This window comes from Herpailurus yagouaroundi, unplaced genomic scaffold (assembly GCF_014898765.1).
Source record: "Herpailurus yagouaroundi ecotype Mexico unplaced genomic scaffold, PumYag 188, whole genome shotgun sequence".
Classification (NCBI taxonomy): Eukaryota; Metazoa; Chordata; class Mammalia; order Carnivora; family Felidae; genus Herpailurus; species Herpailurus yagouaroundi.
The window spans coordinates 6,024,063-6,034,629 of record NW_024412419.1 but is presented as its reverse complement, the minus strand read 5'-3'; the positions used below and the strand labels follow the sequence as shown (position 1 = coordinate 6,034,629).

The 10,567-nt window shown below is 46.7% G+C and overlaps 1 long non-coding RNA gene and 1 pseudogene across 2 annotated transcripts; both read left to right on the top strand.

Annotated features, from left to right (window-relative positions):
* Positions 1 to 412: 412 nt before the first annotated feature.
* Positions 413 to 579, top strand: LOC121044618 (uncharacterized; annotated as a pseudogene).
* A 5,588-nt stretch (positions 580 to 6,167) lies between these two features.
* Positions 6,168 to 9,710, top strand: LOC121044060 (uncharacterized). Of its 2 annotated transcripts, none has more exons than XR_005797091.1 (3): positions 6,168 to 6,269; positions 8,208 to 8,499; positions 9,433 to 9,710. It is a non-coding gene; the product is annotated as an uncharacterized LOC121044060 (long non-coding RNA). The 2 variants fall into 2 exon arrangements; XR_005797092.1 differs by having other exon boundaries at positions 6,180 to 6,269; positions 8,211 to 8,499.
* Positions 9,711 to 10,567: the final 857 nt, after the last annotated feature.

The window sequence follows — 10,567 nt, the reverse complement described above, 5'->3', positions numbered from 1 at the left end:
CCGGGTAGTGAAAGCACCGAGGCTGCTCCGTCAACGCGAGGTGCTTCTGTATTTTTCATGAAGAGTGAAGGAACAAACACGGGCAGCATCTGTCAGCGATGAACCAAATCACCGGTGGGAGAACGAGATAAAAGCCTTGTAGGGCCCTGTGCTGCCTGCCGGCTCTTGGTTCAAAGAGAAGGAGCACCTGATAATTCCTTAGGAGACTGTCCCTCCACGGCAAGGACAGCATGCCGGAGCGGACTTGATCACTTAGGGACTCTGGACGGGTAAATAAATCTCTACTTCCTGCATCTTCCAACCCAGATGCGAGACCCCTGCTTGTTTGTTTTTATTAAGCTGATTGTGTTTACCTTCTGAAACTTCTCCTCAAGGCAAAGCAAGGGGCTGGGAGTAGAAAAGTATGGGTGTTAGCTTTGCGCGGTGGCAGTGTCATAGCCAATGAGGTTTATCCGAGGCGCGATTATTGCTCATAGAAAAGTATGGATGTCATTCTAGGCTGTTCCCAAGTGCATCCCTTCAGCTGCTGGATTTATGCTCCCTCACGTGTAGGTGAGGGTTTGGAGTGGGGGGTGCCTTGGGGGCTGTCCTGCTCTGAGAGTCTGGGGCCCCTACTAAATGGGGAGTGGCCATCTGGGCCACGTTCTACTCATGCTGGGGCACATCCCATTGGCAGAACAAGCACCTGGCCAATCCCATCGTACGCGGGGTAGGAAAGCATGCTTTCTTCCAAGGGCATGGGGGAGTGACTATTTGCTAAGCTATAATTCAATTTGTCACTGCCAGTCTGAAGGCAACGAATTTAATTAAACAAATTCTCGAGCTCTCCGTCAGCTTTGTGTCACTCCAGTTCTTATATAAAACATTCCAGGGAGCTTAGCTCTTCGTCGGTGGAAACTGTCTAGTCATGCCCTGATCAGAATTCAAGGCCAAGCAGGGACCATTATTTGAGCTGTAGATTTAGCTGTTTGGTATTCACACATCCCTAATGATCTTGGAAAGTATAATGTTTTCTAACAGCTGTAAAGACAAGAGATTCTAACATGATCAACTATACATAATATCCATGGAATTACATTGAGTAATGTAATGATGTGTTATGCTGTAATTAACACATTATGAATACCTAATTTGAAAGGTTAATGAAATTGACAAACATACCAACACTGTGGGTATCATCAATAACACTTAATGACAAATCTCTTGTTTTCATTTACGGAATCAAATAAAATGGGAAGATTCCACCACAACAACTGCATTTTTTTTTTGGCCATAAATTAAAAAGAGTCTGCACGATATATTTTGTTTTAATTTGGAGTGTAGGTTTACAGAGTATTTTATACTGCAGATCTATGTGTAAATGATATTTAACACAACAAGCTCATAATTACTTTAAATGATCATTTTGTAGTTTTTCTGCAAAGGGTTATACTTGCTAAGGGGGAATATTTTTTAGTTAGATCAAAGGAAGTGCCAGGACCAAGGACAACTGCCATGGGAAAGCCATCCTCAACAGCAAGCTGTGTTCCTGCAGGAGGACCTTCCCATCTGGGCTAAAGATATACAGTTTGTCATCTTAAAACCGGGAAGAATGATGTAAGAACAAAATTTTGTTTCTCTTCAGATCCCTGGGTGAACTTTCAGTTTAACTGATAGGTTTTAAAGCCATGGAATCTACATCGATAAGCTAATTAATGTCAATAAAACTCAAACAAATAGAAGGGGCCCACTTTATTTTCATTTCTGATATAAAAGTCCTAAAAGAGTGGATATCATCCATGTTAATGTTTTCATAGAAAGAAAAATTTTGTTCTTTTTTTTTAAATTTTATTTTTATCTTTTAATTTACATCCAAGTTAGTTAGCATCTACTGCAACAATGATTTCAGGAATAGATTCCTTAGTGCTCCTTACCCATTTAGCCCATCCTCCCTTCCACAACCCCTCCAGCAACCCTCTGTTTGTTCTCCATATTGAAGAGTCTCTTCTGTTTTGTCCCCCTCCCTGTTTTTATATTATTTTTGCTTCCCTTCCCTTATGTTCATCTGTTTTGTCTTTTAAAGTCCTCATAGGGGTGAAGTTGTATGATATTTGTCTTTCTCTGAGTGACTAATTTCACTTAGCATAATACCCTCCAGTTCCATCCACGTAGTTGCAAATGGCAAGATTCCATTCTTTTTGACTGCTGAGTAATACTCCATTGTGTATATATATATATATATATATATACCACATCTTCTTTATCCATTCATCCATCGATGGACATCTGGGCTCTTTCCATACTTTGGCTATTGTTGATAGTGCTGCTATAAATATTGGGGTGCATGTGTCCCTTCTAAACAGCACACCTGTATCTCTTGGATGAATGCCTAGTAGTGCAATTGCTGGGTCGTAGGGTAGTTCTATTTTTAGTTTTTTGAGAAAAATTTTGTCCTTGAGTTCTTACCTCTACATCAATAATGCCAATACTAATACTAATACCACAGTATTGATAAGAGTAATGATAAGAAGGATGACTTCACATTACACAAAACACCTTAAATGCATAATTGGTTGGACCCTTTTAGAAAGCCAGTAAAATTATGAGAAAATGTTGTAACTCCATTTTGTTAATGTTGAAATGAAATCTGGAGAGCTTAAATGACTTGCCCAAAGTATAATGGTTAAGACGTGACAGGCTGTGACCTGCTAATTCTGTGCTTTTCCCGCTAAGCTTCACGTTTCCATCTCTAGGCTTCCAGAAGCCATGGTTTTCTGTTAGCCATTTGTAGTTACACATTATTTTTGTTTTAAGTGATTAGTTTTCTGATTGTCAAAGTAACAAGTGGCCATTGTAGAAAATTTGAAAATATAGTGGAATATAAGGAAAAAATAGTAACCACCCTACTCCTGGAATCCAGCCCTGCAAAACTAACACATATTAACTGTTTCTTGTGTGTGTGTGTGTGTGTGTGTGTGTGTGTGTGTGTGTGTGTATTTGTGTGTGTGTGTGTGAACTCCATCCTTCTTTGTCCTAGGTTTTTTCAGATGGTTGGATGCGACAAATCAGGATTTTGGAGGACACCAGGTCACAAAGCTGACCCAGTCCTGAGCCTCATGGAATCACAGAATCTGGAGGTCAGACAAAATGTAGGAATTGCTTTTGCAACATCTCAGGAAAACGGGCTTCCCCAGTCCCATTTGACAGCCTCAGTTATTGTCAGGCTTACCGCTCATGTGTCGCTGTCTCCTGATGGTATCTCAGGCTGTCCCAAGGCTGCTTTCTGGGTGGGGAGGGCTTCTTGGAGAGTGCTGAGAAGTTGGAATGTTCCCTCTTTATTCCTCAGACTCTCCAAGTCCACTTCACAACCAATTTCAAGTCACTTAACCTCTCTGAGCCTCACTATCTTCATCTGTCACATGGTGATAGAAGCATGGGATCAACACCTTGATCCTCCATTAAGTGTTCATCCCTGAGATTGGTATTATTGTCACGACCAACCAGTGTTCATCCTCCATTAAGTGTTAATCCCTGAGATTGGTATTATTGTCACGACCACTGCCTCTGCCTACCTCGTTGGCTGTAGGCATGGACTGGGTCCACTAGTACTCACTTGTTCCCCAGACACTGTGCACCTATATGTCTCCCCCTAATTCCTGTACCTTCCTCCCTAGGGGAGGCTCTGGAATATCCTCCTTCCTAGTCTGGTTCCCACACCATGCCCCCTCCCACCCTCTCTGAGAACTCTGATTCGCTGGAAGGAACTCAGCTCCAACCCACTTGCCTTGCCTGGGGCACCCGGCCTCAGTGTGGGAGCCCAACGACTGGGGTGAGGGTGGGGGTCCAGCCTTTTTTTTTCACTTTTGGAGTATTTACTTAACAACCATGAGCCTCAGTGTTCTCACTCTTAAACCAAAGGGAATGTGCTGTGAATATGAATTGAGGCGAGCCACTGAAGGTGTGTTCAGGTAACACGTGTGCTTGAGGTATTGGCCATCTCCTCCTTCACACGCATTTTCTCTCTTGGTCCTCACTGCCACTCAGGAAGCAGGTGTCACTACAGGTAAAAACACTGAGCTCTGTGGGAGAAGTGACAGGCTCAAGGCCACCCAGATCCTCTGACTGGGCTCAGAGGTGAATCTAGGACTCCAGATCCTACGTGTTATCTACCATAACATGCAAACGTCCTGTGACTGATCTAGTAGCTTTTCAAACTTTTTTGAATTAAATCAATTAAATCAAATACAGCAGCAGGATACTCTGATATTCTGATCTCGTATTTAAGTAATTTATTTGCATTTTATGCTGGGTTTTGATGCAGGGCCGGGAAATCAACAAAACTTTTATTTTAAAGGGGAAAAAACTAGAGGGATAGAGAAATTGCCTTCTCATAGCTGAGTACCAAAGGGAGTGTCCCAGGCTGCTTATTTTTTGGAGATTGAGACCCCAAATGTCACAACACTGGCATTCAAAAGCCCAAAAGGTAAAGCAGCTTCTTCTAGCATATTTGTGACGTTTCCTGTCACCAGTCTGTGCCTGGGATAACAGTGATACATCCATGCGCTTTACTCTGCACAGAACATTTTTTTCAGCCTTGCTCGTTAGTAGATGTAAGCCAGCCAGTAACCCCGTGGGGTGTGTGTGCGCGTGTGTGTGTGTGTGTGTGCGCGCGCGCGCGAGCACCGCGTTGCATACTGCCCCCATCCCCTCGGGGATCTCCCTGGCAGCCCACAGGGGCTGTCCCCCTACCCCAGATTTCGTCTTGCAGCTTGCCCTTCTGAAATTGCTTCAGGTATGATTCTATCTCGAAGACTGAAGATCGGACTTGAAAAGGAGCCAGCTCTCATAGTGTCATTCCTGACAGATTTCTTAATTAATCTGCTCAGATTGTCAATAGTGTAATTCACTGTTGATTTAGAAACTAGTTATATGAGCACTGCTTAGTGCCATTGTGGGAAAACATCTGAATAATTCAGCTAATAGATGGGAAACTCACCCAGATTGCTGGGGCACAGGGAGCAAAGAGCTAACTCGCATGAGATGAGCTCGAGCAGGGTGATTCCAGCAAATTCCAGGGAGCGGGGAGAGGTTGTCATATTATTGGGGGCAGCAGCTGCCTGGTTTAATTATTGTCATTTCGGTTTTTGGAAAAAGGAACGTGGGCCTGGTATTCTCACAGGCAGAGGCCATTAACACACTCTTGAAAAACATTGCAGAATTTCAGTGTAAAATGTGTGATCTAGTTGATTACTAACTCAGAGCTACTCAGCGTGTTAGTGGGTCCCATTCTTGCGATGCCATATTATTTTTATATGATTCTTATTCAACATATGTGAGTTTAGTGATATGTACCATCCAAGGAATATAAAAATGGCTTCCTTCTCTTCTGGGAGATTGGTAATTATTTGGGGGTTTCCTAGAATTGAATAGATGTGTCCTGAGATTGGGGTCATCACCCATTTTACACCAAAACTTGGAGCTGTGTTGAAAATGAAGTTTATAGGTTGGTGAGTCTGCTTATGTGAAGAGTCTTACGTAAACATAAAAACTCAATCACTTTTAGTTATATACTTAACATTTTGTTTTTATTGAAAATCGTAAAATTATATGAAGTTGAGCTGTTATACTAAATTTTTTTGCCATGGTGGTTAGAGTTTTAACAACCTTAAGTGCAGACGAGTTAGTGGCTAAATGTAAATGTTAATCAGAATCATGGTGCTTTTGATAGGAAATGTTAATTCAGTTCCATTTATCTGCAGCTTCTCACGCTTGTCTTCTATTTTCTATCTCCCTTTCTCCCCCCCAACATCTTCGCATGCATGACAGCTCATGTGCACACACACGTGCACACACACAAACATACACGCACACACAGTACACCAACACATACATACGTGCACGCACCCACGTGTGCACACACATGCACATGCACGCACACTCTTGTCTGTCACCTCTCTTCCAGCTTTCTTTTTTTTTTTTTCAACGTTTTTTATTTATTTTTTTGGGGACAGAGAGAGACAGAGCATGAACGGGGGAGGGGCAGAGAGAGAGGGAGACACAGAATCGGAAACAGGCTCCAGGCTCTGAGCCATCCGCCCAGAGCCTGACGCGGGGCTCGAACTCACGGACCGCGAGATCGTGACCTGGCTGAAGTCGGACGCTTAACCGACTGCGCCACCCAGGCGCCCCACCTCTCTTCCAGCTTTCTATGTCACGTGAGGTCTTCAGAAAAAGGGAAAGAGCAAACAGCATCCAGGGCTGATAGCCTGACACTGACGGACTTCTAGCAGGTGAGAGGCAATTCTGCACGGGGTTCTGTGGCCTTGGATTTGAATACAGGCAGGACTGATTTTTAAATCCTAAACTACACTGGGAACCTTAGGGGACACGATTGCCTTTTGGCGGGTAGTGAACAGAAATGCAGCAAACGGTCCTTGAATGCATCTTGGCTGTCTGGAGAGGACATGGGTAAAGTAGGGCGTGGGTTAGAATCCGGCTTGGCTGGAGAGAACATGCCAAGTCACAGTGGACCGCACGGAGATAGGGATTCTCTCTCACCCAGGAAGTCTGGTGTGTGCAGCCGGGGGCTGGGGCGGCCACTCCACGTCACCAGGGACCCAGGCTCCTTCTGTCCTGCTGTTCCACCATCCTGGTCAGCGCACGATTTGCTCAAATCCCATGGTTCATTCATGGTCAAGATACGTGTGGGCGTTGGCGCTATCACACCCGTATCTCAGAGAGAAGGAAAGAGGCAGAGGACAAGGGGCACCGCTGCCCTCCCTTCTGCTTTTATTAAGCAGCTGTTCTGGAATCGCTCCTTCCTTCGCCTCCACGCATTTCATCTTGCACATCCTTGGCCGGAGCCCAGAGGGCCACACCTAGCTGCAGGGAGGCTGGGCAACGTGGTCTTTTCAGCTGGACACAAATAACACTGATGTTGTGTTACGGGAGAAGAGGGGACCGGGTATTCGATGGTAGCCTGAAGGCCACTTCCTACAAACAGTAGATGTTTTACAACAAGCAGTTGTTACAGCTCTAATGAAACCACAAATAAGTGCTTCCTATTTTTACTGAGTGCCTGGGTATTTTGAATGGAGAAGATGATTTGAAAGGATGATTGTTTCACGAGAGCCCGAGACAACAGCACTGATCATGGCTTTCTGTCACTTGTGCTGTCTACAGCCCCAGCTCTGGTCAGGGGTCGAGGGGCTGATAGATGCTGTCAGTATGGAAAGAATGGGTGACAGGTCCCTGAGTTTTCTAATAGCATTTGGAGAACGGTATGCCTTTTGTTGAAAAAAAAAAAAAAAGTATTGTTATTTATGTGTGTAATACCAGCCTTGTCTGATAGGGTATTCCCTGGGAATCTAATTTGTAAATAATTACTTGACAGAATGGAACTGGCTGGAAAAGTCTGAATATGCAGAGGCATATTAGAGGCAAGTTAGGAAAGCCAACCTCAGGGCCCAGACACAGCGGACGCACTTAGCCAGTCATTAGCAGAGGTGCTGGGAGCAGCTGGTCTACCTGGGATCCTGACGGAACGCCTGTCCCCAAAGAACGGATACGGGGACAGCCGGGTTTTTCTCCCTGTGCAGAGAGGGAGGGCGGTGTTCGGGGACAAGGAGGTGCTAGGGACTGAGGATTGGTGTCCCTGCCAGATTCTCGTGTGGAAGCCCAGTTCCTAGTGTGGTTGCATTTGGCGATGGGCCTCCGAGGAGGTAACCAAGGTTAATTGAAATCATGAGGGTGGGGCCGTGATCCGATAGAATCAGTGTCCTTGTGAGAAAAGGAGGATATGCCAGGGCCTTCTGTGGGTGGAAGCACCTGGGAGAGGTCACGTGAGGATAGCGAGAAGGTGGCTGTCTAGCGAGAGAGACAGGGAGAGAGCTCTCGACAGCGTCCATCCCGCTGGACCATAGTCTTGGACTTCCGCTTCCCGAACTGTGAGACAATAAATGCCCCTGGTTTGAGCTGGCCTGGCTGGGCTGTTTTGTTACAGCAACACAGACGCGCTAATACGGGGCGGTGAAATGGATGTGGGTGCCTCGGAAAGAATGTCAAAGCCAGATCCTGACAGTCTTGACTGGTCCCGTGGCTGTCCCGATGCTTCTGTTTTCACCACTGACGGGGCGCCAGCCTGGGCCTCCTCACTCGATTTACTCTCTGTGGTGAACACCCAGCCTTCCCCTCTCCTACTGATTCATTCTTCAGGTCATTCGTTTTAGCAGAGTGAGCACCTAGCAAGTCCCAACAGCCACGGGAAGAGGAAGGAGCCCGAGCTCTCGTGGTGACCCAGGGGGCGAACGCAGACAGTGGGGCCAGTATTCGTTACCTCTTCGTTGCCCTTCCTGCCGGCAGGGTCTACGGCAAATGCTCAGTAGTGCTGAATTGTAGGAGGCTCGCACTATGCCTGCGAGGGAGGGGCTGGTTTCATCCTACTTTGCAGGAAAGAAAGAGGCCCTGGAGGTGAAGTGACCTCTCCATGGACAAACTGGACCTCTCCAGCTGGTAAAGCTGGTAAGTGGCAGAGCCTGCGGTCACAGCCAGACAGTGGGGACCAGAGCCCCACAATCAACTCTGCGGTCAGACCAAATTGTTCCAACCCAACTTGAAAGTGGCTCGGGCCCTCTCAGGGGTGGCGGGCCAGGGAGAGACTTCCCAGAAAGTCATGTCCGAGTGGGGATCTGGAGGACAGTGTAACTGGGTGTGAAGAATGAGAGGGAGGCTGCAGGCAGCAGGGGCATGGGAACAGGGGAACCACGGGGTGAGCTGGGAGCGTAGGATGCCCGAGGAGGTGAGGGTGGCAGGGACACGGGAGAGGGAGAAGGGGTCTGCATCACGGAGGAAAGTGAAAACCATAGAGAACCATCAAAGAGTTTTTATCAGGGGGATGACAGGGTCACACTGCATTTTAGAAAGATTCCCATGGCTACACTGTGGGCGATGGGTGGGTAAAGTGGGAGAAGCAGGAGCTACTTTGGGGGCGGGGAGGATGGTATAATACCCAGGATGCCTGAGCAGCTTGCAAGGTTGTAGAGGGAAGTGAAGGGATCACCCTGCGGTGAGCGGAAGGGCTGACGGGTTTTCTGGAATTTGGGGAGCTGGTTATTAAACACGGACGGCCGTTCTTAAAAATTAAGCTGTAACAGGGTGCCTGGGTGGCTCAGTCAGTTAAGCTTCTGACTTGATTTCGTCTCGGGTCATGATCTTGTGGTTCAGGAGTTCGAGCCCCACGTCGGGCTCTGCATTGACAGTGTAGAACCTCCTTGGGATTCTCTCTCTCTGCCCCTTCCTTGCTCTCTCTCTCTCAAAATAAATAAACTTCAAAAAAGTTAAGCTGTAACAATGTATAGTTACATAAACTAGAGTAAAAACAAAGATGAATATTGAGATTCATTACTTCCTGATTATCTTACTGTTACCCCTTCATTGTAATCTATTCTGTTGAAGGCACTTACGTCCATTGCCCACGTCTGGTGGACACAAGGGTGTGCTGTTGTGAGTGGTGTCACATCTGTAACTTGGGACCGCCTCTGATTTGGTGGGAGTATTTACACCAAGGAAATCGGCAAACGTTACAGATGAGGTTTTGTCTCTTCAGCACGCTGTGGATGAGTCACCATCCTCCAGAGATAGAGCCCGAAAGAAACCTCCACCTGCCTCCAAGGTCCACCCGCAAACCTTCGCCAGCCTTCTCTTCTGGAACCTCCTGATGAGCTTGGCACACCCTCCCCAAACATTAACCTCTGGTAACCTGCTGGTGTCTGCTTTTATGGTCATTCTCCAAGCATCTTGATTCTTCTGTCGGCAGAGCTCAGCACAGAGTAGAGCTCACTCTGTGCTCGTGGGATGAACCCACCCGTGAGCGGGTGAGTAAATACGACTTCAGTTTTCTACATTGGTGTCTCTTTGGCCTTTGGGGTGGGCCATACCTCACTAAAGGGCACAACACTAAGGTTATGATAAGCCCCAAACTGCTTTTGGCCTCAAAAACAGCCCGAAGCTGAAGTGACATTTCACACAAATGTGAGTCGCGCTTGATGTTGAAGTGTTTGCTGAGAAACTACTTGAAAAAGGCCACTTTTGGAAGAAACTACTTTGAAGGCGACTTGACAGTCCACTGAGCTGAGAAAATGTGCCCAGGGAGCCAGGACCCACACATCAAAGGGATTTGGAAGGACAATTTGCAAGGAGAGCCACACGTCCGGATCACCTTGGGGAAAGCGGTCTTTGTCACTGATCTGAATCAAGGGCAGGAGGGCACAAGGACATCAGATTTGTTTGAAGAGAACAGCATCCTGTTAGTCTTGGAAAAGAATGACATGAAGCCACCAAAACACCACTTCCTCCCCTCTCCCAGGCCCGCTCGTCACCCGGTGAGACTCCGTACATCAAAGACTCTCTGAGCCCTGTGTCTTCCTTGTGTGTCACCCTAGTTAACGATTTGAAGGCAAATGCCCAGAACGCTGATATGAGGGGGTAGAAAGAGCTCCCTGCCCCTCCCGTGTGGTTCTACCGTGTCCCCCTCCTCTTGGGCTCACTCCTCCAGGCCTTGGCAATTTTTCTAGGTCCCAAGAGGCAGTGG